General features: G+C 43.9%; 1 pseudogene; it reads right to left on the bottom strand.

Moving 5' to 3' along the window:
- Positions 1 to 3,668, bottom strand: part of LOC129086304 (40S ribosomal protein S4, X isoform-like) — an 86,433-nt pseudogene extending 82,765 nt beyond the window's left edge.
- Positions 3,669 to 15,777: the final 12,109 nt, after the last annotated feature.

Below are 15,777 nucleotides of genomic sequence, written 5' to 3'. Positions count from 1 at the left end.
GCCACAAAAGGCTACATATTGTATGATTCCATTGATAAGAAATATCCAGAATAAGCCAATCTGTAGAGACAGAACATAGGTTGGTAGTTGCCCAGGGCTGTACAGGCAGTAGAGGGGAACCGGGGACTGACTGTAATAGGTAAAAAGTTCTTTTCTTTTGGGGGTGATGTTATATTCTAAAATTGATTGTTGTAATAGTTGCACAACTCTGTGAAGATACTGAAAACTATTGAATTATGCACTTTAAACAAATGAATTGGTCCTGGCTGATGTGGCTTAGTGGATTGAATGCTGGCCTGTAAACCAAAAGGTTGCTGGTTTGATTCCCATTCAGGACACATGCCTGGGTTGCAGGCCAGGTCTCAGGCGGGGGCGCATGAGAGGCAACCACACATTGATGTTTTCCTCCCTCTTTCTCCCTCCCTTCTCCTCTCTCCAAAAATAAATAAATAAAATCTTAAAAAAAAAACCCAAATGTATAATAAATGAATTGTATCTCAGTAAAGCTCATATATGAAAGAAAGAAAGAAAGAAGAGAGGGAAGGAAGGAGGGAGGAAGAGAGAGACCTCAAAACTTGCAAAGAGGAAAGAAGTTTGTATACAAAGGAAAAAGAATCAGAATAGAATTGGACTTTTTGAAAACAGACCAGATACAAAAAAAGATAGTAAAACAAGGTCTTCAAAATTCAGAAGGAAAACCACTTTTAACTAATACAAATTATGAGTCAACTATAAAGGTGAACAAAGACATTTCCAAAAATACAAATACTTGAAACTATTTATCTCCTATAGATCCTTCTCATTGAGGCTTATAGAAGAGCTGAATAGCATCAAAACAGGGAGTAAATTAAGAAAGTGGAAGACATGAAAGTGGATCCAGAAAAGGGAAAGCTCCCTTGGGAGAAGAATGAAAGGAATTCCCAAAAGGTGACACAAAAAAGTGCCACAGGCCTGAGACTGACATCCTGGGCTGGAGCAGGAGAAAGAAAACAAAACTGAACTGATAGGGAACTGAGAAATTATCTGATATCAATGGCCAAATTAGAAAGAATTTATAATTCTAAAAAGTTTGCAAAATAGATTAACAACTAAAATATTAGACTCAAAAACCATCAAAATCTTAGAAGAAAACATAGGCGGTAAATCTCGGACATTTCCCATAGCAATGCTTTTTATGATGCATTGCCGCAGGCAAGGGAAACAAGAGAAAAAATAAACAAATGGGACTACATCAAACTAAAAAGTTTTTGCACAGCAAAGGAAACCATCAACAAAAGGAAAAGGTAACCCACTGAATGGGGGAACATATTTGCCAATGATACATCTGACAAGAGGTTAAAATCCAAAATTTTACAAAGAACTCATACAACTCAACACACACACACACACACACACACACACACACACACACACAATTTTAAAAAAAGGGGAAAGGACCTGAATACATTCTTCCCCAGAGAGGACACACAGATGGCCAATAGATATACAAAAAGATGCTCAACATCACCAATCATCAGAGAAATGCAAATTAAAAGCACAATGAGATATTACCTCACAACTGTCAGAATGTCTGTTATCAGTAGTAAATCAACAAACAACAAGTGCTGGCAATGATGTGGGAAAAAGGGACCCCTCGTGCACTGTTGGTGGGAATGCAGATTGTTGCAGCCACTGTGGAAAACAATATGGAGTTTCCTCAAAAAATTAAAAATGGAACTGCCTTATGACCCAGCGGTTCTGCTTCTGGGTATACATTCGAAGAAACCCAAAACACTAATTTGAAAGAATATATATATGCACCCCTATGTTCATTGCAACATTATTTATAATAACCAAGATTTGGAAGCAGCCCAAGGGCCCATCAGTGGGTGAGTGAATAAAAAAGCTGCGGTACATTTCTGCAACGGAACACTACTTAGCCATAAAAAAGGAGGGAATCTTACCTTTTGTGACAGCACGGATGGATCCGGAGAACACTATGCTAAATGAAATAGCCAGTCAGAGAAAGACAAGTGCCACATGATTTCCCTTACATGTGGAATCTAATGCACAAAATATATTAACACGCAAAATAGAAAGAGACTCAAAGATAGAAAAGAGACTGACAGCTGTCAGAGGGGAAGGGGGTTGCTGGGCTGGGCGGAAAAGGTGAGGGGATTAAGCAGGAACAAACAAACAGACAGACAGACTCATAGACACACACAACAGTATAGTAATTACCATACAAAGAATTATGCTGCCCAAAATGTTGACTGTGATGAAGCTGGGACACCGCAACTACTGAGGAAATGTCACCAAAGAAGTCGACAAACGATGGGCGGGAGGGTTGCTTAGCAGTGGCACAGGCCAACCCAAGCTTAAATAGCATAAATTGATAGTGAACCCAATTGGTCTGGTGTTTTGAAGTTTTATGGTTACTTCAAGCAGAGAGAGCTCCTATAAATAGAACTTCTCACTTCGAAGGGCTTTAAAAACATTCGTCGTGAATCAATTGCTAAAGGTATAAATATCTAACATTTATTACCTTAAATCTTTGAGTAACTTATCTCTGGTTTTCCAGAGGAGGAAAGCAAACACACAAAGAGGTAACTTGTCCAAAGTCACACTGCCAGTCGGGGCAGAGAAAGAATTCAAACCCAGGCCGTTTGATGGGGGTGCCTGAACCCTTTGCCCTGCTCCCTTTTGGAAACCTCTAAAATCGCTTCCGCTTCTCATTTTGACATTCTTCAAAGGACCTCCCAGTTCCGGAATGCAATGCTCCGGCGAAGGCATTTCTTTCGGCAGTTCTGCACCACACACACCCCCGCCCCTTACAATGCAGAATCCAGTTCCGATGTCAACAACGCAAATCCTTGGTGCTAACGGCTAAGAAGATGGTTAAGTTTTCCTTAGAGAGAAATCAAATATCTGGTATATAACCCCCTAGATCGCTACTTCTAATGAGATCAGCAACCTTACCCCTTAAAAACCACTAGTGTTTTACGAAGCACCGTGCTAGCTATGCCCCTTTCTCCTGAGGTTACAGACTGATTGAATGCCTCTGAGCATGAGTCATCCCACCTGCAGAGGCCTTTTCCACTATTGATCCCTGATCGTATGTTCTGCTGAGCCCAGGCTTGTATTCACCCACCTCCCAGCCTGTGCTCATCAGGACTTTGCAGAAGCACTGCTGTGGTTCTACCTCGTACGTGCACTGATTCAAGAGAACTCAGGGAAACCTAATGGCTGACCTATGATTAATGCTGTTTTGAGAAAGGCTCAAGAAACAGATGCGGAGCAGGTACTTTAAAGCACCATAAATCCATCCTCAGAAGATGACTGACCCAGCGCTGGCGCTTGACAGCAAGGGGGCTGTCGGCCTGAGACCTCCAGCCTGCGTGGCAGCAGGTGAAGGCAAGGCTGCTGCAATGGGACGGGGGAAGCAAACGGCTCACCTGAAGGACACTGAGGTGAGAAGCAGCGGGCAGGGCCCGAGGGACAGGATTCCTGGCAAAGAAAGGCTGCGTCTCTGCTCTGACCCCATCATGCCTCTTCCCAGCTGATGTCAGAGGGTCCGGGGCTCACGGAAGGTCCAGGGCTCGCAGCTGCCAGCGCCCGCCATTCTCCCCAGGTCTTCTCACAGCTCCTTTATCGGGCTCCTCCACTGCCTGCTCCTCCGGTGGCCTCATGCTACGTTCCATCCTGGCTGCCCTGGTCAACATTCAATATGCATCCGCCAAGCCACATGTTTTCCTTGTACACTCACTTCCAGAAAGTCTTTTTTATTTTTTTTTTAAGATTTTATTAATTTACTTTTAGAGAGAGGGGAAGGGAGGGAGAAGCATTGACGTGAGAAAGACACAACCATCAGTTTACTTCTTGTACATGCCCCGATCGGGAACCAAATCCACAACCCGGGCATGTGCCCTGACTGGGAATCAAGCCGGCGCCCTTTCGCTTTGTGGAACAATGCCCAACGAGCTGAACCACACCAGTCTGAGCTCCCAGAAGGTCTTTTTTGGTGACATACTGACATATGAGGAAGACAGGACCAAGACTGGAGAATGTTTTTATTTCTATTTTAATTACTAAGTTCTCTAGGGTTCCCCCCACTGCCTCTGATCTTGATTTTAGTTCTTGCTGAAGTACTTAATTGATAGAGCATATTCTTCAGATCACTTTTCATATTTCCCTAACAATTTATACCTGATGATTCCCATCACTCTATAGCGAGGATAAAATCATCAAGGTTTTAAACATTAGGGACTTCAGTTGACCTACATTTTAGAACAAACACTTGAAATTTTGAGACGAGCGTATGATGGGGGCTTACGTTTCTCATTCAGGGCAAGTGGTTCCGGTTCATCCATTCTGTCTCCTATCCATCGCTTACCATTAGGAAAACCCTGCTTTTATGTAACTTAGGTGCACATGCTATTGTGTGCTCCATCCTGGGGGAAAGGCAGATTTTCATTGTAGTTCCCCTCTGATGAGTCCTTCACAGCCCTTTAAAATAGCCACCATGCCAGCCGGACTGGCGTGGCTCAGTGGATTGGGCCGGTCAGGGCACTTGCCTGGGTTGCAGGCCAGGTCCTGGGTTGCGGGCATGCAAGAGGCAACAGATTGATGTTTCCCTCCCTCTATTTCTCCTCCTCTTCCTTTCTCTCTAAAAATAAATAAATAAATAAAATCTTTTAAAAAGATAAATAAGATAGGCCCGATCCCAACCCTTTCATGCTATAGTATCTAGAAAAGGGAGTAAAATTCACCTGTTCGGACAGATGAGGAAACTGACGTCCTGGAGGAGAAGGGGCTTCGTCGGAGTCATGTACCTGAGAGAAAAGCCAAGAACAGAGCCCAAGTGCTCTGATCCCCAAGCCCCCATACGGAGGCCGGGGTGGGGGGGTCTGCCAGTTCCTGAGCCCCCATGCTGATCTCTTAACCGCTGCAAGTGTCATTTCCTAATGGCATTTCCTGTCCCCAGTGTCGCAGCAGTGACATTGGTGTTAGCGAGGTGCTTTGCTTTGTCCTGGATTCTAACGCCCTGTTATCAGCTCTGTGCAGGTCTCTCTCTTAACCCAGGGGCCTGCCTTCCTCAGCATCCTGAGCTGGTTGACTTCTATGTTCTATGAAGGATGTAGCTGTGCATGTCTGAAGCGGCTCACATCTTGATTTCCTGTCGGGATGCTCAGAACCAACTTCTACCAGGAGCTGAAGAAAACTGATACAGCCAGGCTCCTCTGGGGTAGAAGACAGAGTCCCCAGAGTGCCACTGCACTCTACGTTATTTGGACTTGAAACAAGTGATCTGGTTAGATCCTCAGACTAACTGATGATAAAGAGATTGTCTGTGCTGATCTTGTTCCTATGATGTGTCATAAGGAAAAGAAAATGATGTCGGTCTGTGTGGAGACCACCTTTCCAGTGACCTGGGGGACAGGTGCCATCTGCCAGGTCAGCTTCTCACCGGGCTGTCCCACCAGGCCCCCTGGAACACTTCCCATCCAAACAGGACCCTATGGCCATGAATGCATGTGGTAGGTGCCCAGTAAATATGGGTGGTGGGTACCCAATAAGTATTTGTTGAATAAATAAAAAAGAAATTTTAATGGCCACAGTATCTCTTCAGTATTTAGATTACCCTTGCTGCAAGTAGATAATGGCTAAAAGAAACAGAAAAGAAATTAAAATGAGTCTGGCACTGAGACAGAGGAAAGCTGTGTATAAACACGAGATAGAAATCGTGTTCGCTCTGAGTGCCCCAGCTCCTCCAGGCGCGGCGACTGGGAGATAATACTGACAGACGGAAGAGAATGAAAACTTATTTCCAAGACCACCAAACCGGTGAGAGTGTTCCACCTCCATGATCCAAAGAGCATCTAGGCTTATTTCTGACCGAAAGAAAGAGAGAAAAACTCCTGCTCGGGAAACCCAGTTTTGCAGAGCTGAGGAACTTGCTGTTCCCCGGCGTTAGCTAAACAAAGCCAGCTTGATTACCAAATATTAGAATTGGGAGAAACAAGCATTGATGCAAGTAAAAGAATATTCGGCTGCTGATTTAAAGACAAGTGAATCGCTAAATATTTATATTAGCAGCAAATTTGCTGCTTGCTGGAACTAATTTCACGCCCTGTAGATATGGTGCTTAAGTTAGAAATGGCGTTAAATTGCTCTCTCCTTGCGGCGGGGAAGACGTCTCTGGTAGCAACAACCACTAGATGGCACAGACACGGTAGCTCCTCTAAGACAGGCAGCTTTGGAGCCAATCATAGGGAAGCCCACAGGAAGTTCCGCCCCACATTTCCCCCTCTGCTTCCAAAAAAATGTTTGTGTCTAAAAAGCCAAACCTTTAAAAAAGAGAGTTCACTAGAAGTGCTGTTCCTCCTAAGGTTCTTGAGTTTCCCAGTTCAATCTTTTCTCTAAATTCACATTACTCTTTTACTTAGTAGTTTCAATTTGTCAATCGTAACACATAGTTTCTTGTGTGGTGTTCTTATCTTTTCAGCTACACATATAGCTCCTAGAAAGGAAAACATTGCATCTTACCTCCCGAATTGGAGCTAAAATGGGCAAACAGGTACAACTTGCAGGTCAAGGAGCTAGAATAGAAGAACTGATGCTAAGATGGTAGCACCAAGGATGAGACCAACTTAGAACAAGGCTGAGTAAGAAATGCAGAGACCTCGGCAGACCTGGGACGTGAAAGCAGGTGAGCCGTCCATAGTGGAGGCCAGGCCGGCTCAGTGGTAGGGGCTGCTGTGGCTCAGATGCAGAGCCAGAGGACACACTAAACAGTAAAAGTCAGAGCGCGGTGAACAAACAGACCAACTGAATGCGGAACCAATGTCTAAGGGAAAAGAAGGTAGAGTCCAAAAAGTCAAAGCAACAGTTAGGAACTACATAGAAACTGAAGGAGCAAAACATGCACATCCACATGCACAGGTGGATTGAGGTGCTCATTAAACAGATGCTTAATGGTCAGCTAATACTAGAACCAACATGAGTTCACTAAGAATTAGATTGCCAAGTTGAACTCAATTTCCTTGTCAATAGAGTTATGTAGCTGATACATCAGATCATGTTACTTATTCTCTTGCTTAATGACTTCTGATTTGGCTGAGCTCTTCTCCTACAGGATGAAGCCTTAATTCCTCAATGTGGTGTGGGAGACCTCCACACGCTGTCTGATTTCCTGCCACTCATTTCCCTGAACATGGCACTCCATCCACACGAGAATATTCCTGAACCTTCTGAAGACAGTCACTGCTCCGTGGTTGGCTTATCACATTTCTTCACTCTGGAATATCTTCCCACCTCCATTCTCCACTTATCTCACCCAAATGCTATGTACCTTTCAAGGCCCAGTTAAAATGTCCCTTCTTTTGGGAAGTCCTCCTTTCTCCTTTTCTGCATGAAGAAGTAATCTTCCCTTGCTCTATGGTCTATGTATAGTTTGTTTACACTGCTAAGGTACAGTGTGATATGATATATACTCTGTATTACCTATTATATTTTATATTGAAAAAAGTATATATAACTCTTAATACAAATTACAGGTGTCACACATTTAATTATACACATATTGGCTTGGAGTTGGTGGGTATACATCTGTCATGTCTGCCAAATTGCAAGCTTTTTAAGACAAGAATGACATCTTGGTTATTTTTGTGTCCTCAGCACCTAACACAGAACCTAGAAGATAGGTCATCAACAATAGACAGTTATGGATTTGGATGTGAAGAAAGGCCAAACACAGTGTCTCTTCAAAGTAACCATTGTAGATAATATTGTAAGATGGGTCACTAGGCAGAACTGAAGCTGTCTGAACACCTACCTAGGCTGGAAGTAGACCTCCAGTGCTACCCTAGAACACATTTTTATTAGTGACTTGAATTAAAACATACACCAAATGCTTATCAAATGTATAAGGAGAGCCACTCATGTCATAAAAAAGGGAATCAAGACATTAAAAATGAATCTAATAGGCTGAAAGCTAGTAGTCTGGAAAACAAAATAGGTAAAGTTTAGATAATGTGAAGTCCTATATTTAAAGTTCAAAAATAAATTGCACACACCGAGTACAGGGAATATTTCACTTGGGGATAATGTGCTGAAAAGTTAGTAGCTTCAGTTAATGAAAAGCTTTAAAAGCAAACAGTGGAATGTAACCAGCAACAAACTAAGGAGACCAGCGTTCCTTCTGGTCATGAAGGGTCCAGCGCAAGAGAAGCAGTAATGGCATTACTGTTCTCCGTGCCTTTTGAGCTTATTTGAAGGGTTACGAACAATTCTAGTGCCAGATTCTAAAAGATGCTTCAGTAAAGCACAGTTCATCCAAACAGTGGTGACAAGGACGGTCAGGAGCCTAGAAACGACGAGATGAACAAAGAAGGAGTGGACTCTATGTGTGCTTAACTTGGAAAACAGAAAACTAAGGGAAGGTTTCATTGATATCCTCAAATATTTTTGAAATGGTCTTTTATTTGTTTCCACAAATGGCAAAGCTGGACACAGTGAGTAGGAATTATGAGGAGGCAGAGTTTGGCTCAATATAAGAAAAAAAAATTCTCTAAAATTTATGGCTATCCCTCAATGAAGTAGGCAGCTTTCAGAGGCTGATAGCTCCCCAACCCTGAACATAATTTATACAGAAGCCAGATAACTCAATAAATATAAGGGATTTATGGAAGAGATTATTTTTATTTATGCAAAATATAAATGCTTTCCTTTCTTAAAAGTTTCAGCAGGTCATCAGAATCTGCAAGATACTATCTTTCTTATCATGTCATGCAAGCTCTTCATGACACTGTCCCAATGGTCGCCCGGCTTTCTCTACTGCCCTGACCTGCTCCCTACACCCGCAGCCCCAGCACACTGCACCCCACAGGCGCCCCGAGTTCCTCCCCCACTGCCTGCTCTTCTCTTCTCTCTTATGTCTCTAGAAATTTGCACGTGCTGTTCCTTGGGCCTGGAATCCCTTTCCTCTAACTTTCTGTGGCTAATTTCCAGTCACTCATAAAGACGCTCTTCAAGTGTCACCTTGGAAACCTTCCCTGGCCCCTCTATTTCCTTGCCTGCACTTAGGGAGCACCCCAGATTTACCTCTGATGTGGCCTTTATCACACACCGTGTTTTTCTTGTCTGTCTCCAACAATACAGTGTGAGCAACTGGAAGAGAGGGACCGCACCTTCTCCATTTTTGGGCACTGCTTAATGAATGGTAGACATTTCAGGTCTTTTCTCCTGAGGTTAAAACATGATTGAGGGGTCAGGCAGAACCTAGTTCGCTCAGTGGGCACTCACCTCCAGAAGCAGGGGCTTTGGAGAAATGGCCCATTCGGGAATGGCCGTCCTTCTCAATCATGGACCACGGAAGCGGCCCCACACTGTTCTTCCTCTCTCTTTAAGGAATCTGGGTTCATAGCTGTCATTCCTCCAGCCACCTGTCCTTTGTCAGTCCCTCCTTTCTTCCCCTGTCCCTTACTTATGTGCTTCCTGGCTCTCCTAACTTGTCTCAACCCGGGGAAGATGCTGGTAAAGCAATCAAAGAAGCAATTCTATTTATTAGATTAACCAAAATCACATCTCCTGCCCTCAGGGCCTCTGAGTTTGTACAGCAAATTTTGTACAGCAAACCCACGCATTAGCACTTTCTATTCAGGATGGTTTGGATGGTGTCCCAAAGGCTAGCAAGACTGGCTCTGAGGCAGAAAGTCCCAGAACTGAAAGCTGCAAGGCTTCTGTCCCTCCCTGTGGTCAGCAGTCCTCACCAACGACCCAGGGAGTGTTTCTGAGCTATACTCCCAAGCTGGACCATAACTAGGTATTTGTTTCTGCTTCTATCCCTAATCCTGGTTTAGCTCTGAGGTCTCTTTCCTAAGTAGTTGGTCTTTCAATCCCAGAACACAACAGCCATCTATTAAAAAACAAAAACAAAAACCAAAACCAAACCTCTCCATTTCAGCAGCTGAGCACTCAAACAAGGTTTGTGCCCGTATTTTAAAATCTCTAATTAGGTGTCTGGCTGTGTCCTTCCGCTCCGAGCTCAATAACTATGGCTATGCTACCCACAGCCTCCACTTGACCCTGTTCCAGATCGGCCCTGAGAGAATAGACTGAAAGGGCCCATGGGAGTGACCCCCGCTGGACAAATGGAAGCACATTCCAGCTGCTTCTCGGACACGGTGAACCTGACATCTTGTAAGGAAGCGTGGGGCTCGGGTCTGCCATGGGCTGCAGCGATGCCTCCAGACATCTGCTCATCCAGAAGCCCCACGGTTCTTCTGATACTCTCGCACTCTCCATAAAACATCACGAGCTTCCTCCCCCATCTACCAAATGTTCCTGCACAGGCTCCAGCTGAGTGTGCCATATATACCCTCCCAGCAGCTGCCTGGTGTCGTGCCTCTGGGCTGCAGTCCCGTCCTCCACAAGAGCTGAGGAGTCAGAACTCCCAGGATCCTTCTCTTGCCAGCGGCTTCACATCAGCTCCCCAGAAAGGGTGGCTGCTTGCAAACCCAGCGCTGGGCGGACCCAGTGCGAACACATTCTCCTGCTGTTTGATGCTTCATATCCTCCTTCTCATCTGTAGGAGAACAAAGGGACATGAAACTCCACCGTCTCTCCACCCTCGGCACTCTCTAGGAAAGGAGGCTGCTTTGCAAAGAACAAAGAAATCCCACCCACCCTCCGGACGCGGATGCAGAGAAAGGAGCCGAGCTCCATTCTGCCCCGAAGCCGCATTAACTGGTGTCCGCCACACTTACTCTGTTTTTCTTTTTTGGCAGGCAAGTTAGATCATGTCACTTTTCTGTGCAAAGCTCCTCCAAAGGCCTCCTCGTCACTCAGAAAAAAAGCTCCAGCCCTACCAACCCATTACGGGCCACACCCAGCTCCAGCCCCACCAGCCTGGGACCTGGCCTCCTGCGCTGTCCTTGGAAGGCACCGCCCCACCAGGCTGCACCGCTCCGTGCTGCTTGGCTCTGGCTCTGTACCCTCTCACTTGAGGTCGCTGCTAAGAAACCGCCTGTTCAGGGATCTTCCGTCATCATCTGTATAAAATAGGCCCTCACCCCACATGCCCCTTCATCAGCCTTTATTCCCATACCCCACGTTTCTTCTTCTTAGCACTTGAAACCAACGGATTTTTTTTACATATTTATTTGTTGATTTTCTGGCTCCTTCCACTGGAATGTAAGTTCCATGAGAGTAGGGTTTGTTTTGTTCATGTGTTATCCCCACTTTCCAGGCACACAGGAGTACTCAGTCTAAATATTTGTCAAACGAATAAACAAATGATGAATGGACAGCCCACTCGCAGGCTTCCACGCTAATAGTACGTGATCACGTGCCCTGAGCAAATAAGGAGGCGGTGCCTGGCACACCAAAGGAAGCTCGCTGTTTGCTGCTATGCTGTTCAGAAAACAGAGGCTAAAAGCTGAACCCAGGATTCACCTAAACCACCTATTCCCCCATCTACCAGAACCCCAGCTTTTCAAACGATGATGCGCATAATCAGTTTCACTCCCCCGCACCCTTGCCCAGCAGGCTTTCCCTATTCTTCGGTTTAAGAAACAGATCTTAGGCCCTAGCTGGCTGGCTAAGTTGGTTGGAGCATCATCCTGTACATCAGAGGGCTTTGGGTTCGACTGCCGGTCAGGGCACAGGTCTAGGTTGCAGGTTTGAGACCCAGTGAGGGCGCGGCGGGAGGCAACCCATCAATGTTTCTTTCTCACATCCATGTTTCTCTCTCTGTCTCCCTTCTTTTCTCTCTAAAATCAATGAAAGCATATCTTCTGGTGAGGAGAAGGAAGGCAGGACGGAAGAAACAGGTCTTAAAGCTCCTTCCCAGCATGAAAGACCTTTCCGGCTACCAAACAAGCCAAAATGAACCCAATCTTCTGGTGACTGAGTGTCCTAAAACACTTAATTTGGCGCTTGCTAAAGCAGACCAAATTCTTCCTTGTTTGGGCCAGAGAGCCCTTTCAGAGACTGCACAAAAGACCTGACTCCCACTTGTTGAGCCGGCTGGTTAAATTTTCCCTGAAGAACACTTTGATGTGTAAGAAGAGGAAAATAATTTAGAAAGCAAAAGCATGTTATTTGTCTTGTCCATTTCTGAGCCCCATGAAGACAGAATTCATCCCCTTTCTGCAAACCAGGGGAGAAAGGCTTTCAGGAGACCTAATGCTGCAGTGATGCTGGCAGGAGCTGTCCAGGTTTGCTTTCCATCCTATTGTCTTACTCTGCCTGCACCCTCATCTCCTGGAATCCAGGCTTAATAATTTACAGCGGAAAGACATTTAATAAATAAACGGCCAGATTGGAGCTGTCAGCACCGCACAATGGGACCGTTTGTATCGGCACCCACTCTCCCAGCTTGCTCCGGCTAAAACAATCCCGTTTGCTATTTTCATAAAATTAGCTCCTCTGCGGTTTCTATTAATCAGGACGTTCTTTGGTGAGAATTACACTGGGATTTCATCACCATCTGAGTTCAACCGCTTTGTGAATCTGATGAATTTTTATCACCTTTTTGAGTGGCAGAGAAGGTAAAAAACTTGTGTGGGCTGATGTGAGCAGGCAAAGAGCTCTTCCCTCTGTCAGCTGAGGTCTTACCTGAGAAACTAGATCCATCTCCCCAGCACACCTCCTAGCAGCCTTCTCTCCCAAATATATCTTTTATGTATCTACAGTTCCAAAGCTTCTGGGGGTCATGGACTCTTAAAAATCGTAGGAACACTATGGACACTGTCCCCAGAACAGCCAACACATGTCCGAGTACATCTGGGCCACCCACGGACTCCAGGGTCAGAACTGTGTCCTGTGCCTTTCTAACCATTCTTGCCTCACTTAAGAACCTTAAACTGGAACAGAAAGTCAGCCACTTCTGGATTCCTTTGCTGAAGGAGAGAGATTTTGTAAAAGAAAGAGCAAGCATAAAAGGGAGAAAGTTTTTCCCGATGGCCATACACCTTTTGAGAAATAAGAAAAATAGAAAACAGAAGACAACTCTTCTTGGCTGAAATAGTGAACATCCAAGTGCCTATCCATCAATGACAGTGCACGGTATTTGTCTGGATGAGATGTGAGATCAAAATGAGGAAAGTGTTTGACGAATCTCCTTGCCTTCAGACTACAAAGCGCCTATCCCACCCTAAGTAAGACACGGCCTATATGGAAAAATCCTTGAGCCAGTGGAACCAGGGGTCTACCACTGTTGACTCTGTGATTTTAGGCAAGAAGTAACTTGTCTCTATGAATGTGAGATTTTTAAAAAATTAATAATGCATGATTTCCAAAGTCTTTCTCAGTTCCAGCATTCCATATAATAAGGATCAGAACTTTTTCTTAAGGGCCCAACAGTAAGTATTTTAGGCTTACATGCCATACAGTCTCTGTATGAACTACTCCACTCTGCTGTTGTAAAGTGAAAGTGGCCGTGGACAACCTGGAAACGAATCAGCATGCCTTTGCCCCAGCAACACTTGCCAGATGGACACTGAGGTTTGAATTTCATATTTTTCTTCTTTTCATTTCCCCCCAATCATTTAAAAATGTGAAAATCATTCTTAGCTTGCAGGACACACATAAAATAGATGGCAGGCCAGGCTGGGTCCACAGGCCATAGTTTGCTGACCCCTGCATAAGGTAAATACAGTGATACCTCAGTACTCGTCGTTCATTTGTTCCAACAAGTGGCAAGCAAGTGATATTTGATGGAGCATTTTCTCTTGCAGTGTGGTGTTGTGGCTCATACAAGTTCTAGCAAGTGCAATGAGTGGCAAGCAAGTGCTGAGGGCTGAAACATTTATTTCTTGTCAAAATACAAGTACCTTGTTTGACGAGTTCTGAAGCCAACGAGTACCAAGGTACCACTGTATTATAATCTAGAAAATCGTGGCAGTAATTCTGGGTGACCTTGGAAGATCAGTAATTATGGGCAACACAATTGGGGGGAAATTTTTGTTGACCCAGTTTCCCTATTTAGCAGAATAGAACAATGGTAGCTTTTGACTCTCAGCTAAACACCAACAATTACTTAAGTTTTAGGTACATTTCACAACATACCTGCAGAAATGCTAAAATAATCACACATAAGAAAATGTAAACAAAAAATTCAGGGCTCCCTGTCAGAAAAAGTTTTGATAACCATAAAATCAGTAAGAAAACTTTGTCTTCTCTGGAATCATTTCTCGTACTCCATTACCCTAATAACCTCTTTTTCTTTTTTTCCTACCCTACCTCTCCATCTGGCAGCACAACACACATTTGGGAAAGAGGAAATTAGACCTTGGTGTTTATTGCTGTTGTTGCTTGGACTTTTTTATTTGTGTAGGAGAAAATTATAATTAAACAAAATGATGTACACTGAACAACTATATATGAGTGATATGTATATGGTAGAGATGTGGAGCGATGTGGAGGGGCACCGTCTAGCATGGCGTACAGAAGACAATTTTCAAAAAGAGAAGGACTGGATAGTCAAGTAATCAATCTTCTTTAAGGTGAACTTTGATTAAGAGATGGCAAAAGATGAGTGCTATGGTGTCAGTACTTCTTTCCACTTCACTAAGAGGGTAGAATACCACGATTTAATCAGAAGACTAACACAGCTTTCCAGTTAAGGAGGGAGAGAGAGGTAGGGTTTGGGGGGTAGGGTGCTTTCTTATGAGAGAGAACACTTAAAATGTTATATCCAGCCAGGGAGATTGAAGAAGTTTAGTGTGCCTTTTCACGCATGACCTATCCTTAATTTATAACTTAATGAAAGTCAGTTTGATCATTAGAAGTATAAGAAAAATATCCTTCCCAAACTCAAACTTTGAACAATTTCCCCCAGAACATTAAGGGCTCAAAACTGGTCCTCACCGGTTGGTCTACACAATACTATTTTCCATTATCTGTCTCCATTCCGGCTTAGACCAGTTTTCCCATTATTTCCCAGGTACTCAGTGCTCATTTGTGTCTCAGCCTCTCAAACTATTTTCTCTCCTTGGACTCCCTTCCATCTCTGTTCCACCTTTTCCACTACTACCCACTGCCAGAGCTCAGCATTAGTTCTAGCTATACTATGAAGACTCACATTAACTTCAGCCAAAACAATATTTCCCCCAAATAACACAAGTGAAGAAGTGCTCTGAAAACTACAAAATGCTCTGTAAATATGAACTACAGTATTATTATATTTTGGGGCGACTAACTCTAAGTTTGGCCCATTGTTATGTCTTGCTTTAAAGCATTTCCTGTTTCAAATGCTCTTGACATTAGCAAACCACATGTTATTAATGCAGTAGTCACATGGTATTTCTTTTGAATCCTCACAGTCCCTACAAGAGCTTAGCTACAGTTAACACTCAATTCCAATGAAATGAATTAATCAGAATAATGGCTTTCTTAACCACACAGCTCCTCATTGGTCCAAGTAAAATCAAGTTGCTAAACACATTAAGAAATCATTGGTTAGTATATTTGACTGTAAATGAAATCTTGAAAGTAGAATAAATTTGAGACCTACATTCAATGAAGTTGAACGGTCTTCTTCCATTTCATTCATAAAGCTATCATTCAGCATTGGATTCCCTAAATCAAAGATTCAGTGTCCCAGGATCGAATCCTTTGTTTCGTGATGTTTCAGAATGTCGTCTAAGGTCAAAGGTTGAAATACTACAGTTCTCAGATTTGGTAGTGTTTTGATTTTTATTTTCCTTTCCTGGTCCAACAGTGGAGCATGCATCTTCTACCCTATTTCTTTTGGTTAGCCTGGTTCATGGATCTTTTGGTCTAACAGGCTACAGC

This window comes from Pteronotus mesoamericanus, unplaced genomic scaffold (genome assembly GCF_021234165.1).
Source record: "Pteronotus mesoamericanus isolate MK-2021 breed Mesoamerican mustached bat unplaced genomic scaffold, CSHL_Meso_final scaffold_371, whole genome shotgun sequence".
Classification (NCBI taxonomy): Eukaryota; Metazoa; Chordata; class Mammalia; order Chiroptera; family Mormoopidae; genus Pteronotus; species Pteronotus mesoamericanus.
This window is presented reverse-complemented; position numbering and strand designations above follow the sequence as displayed.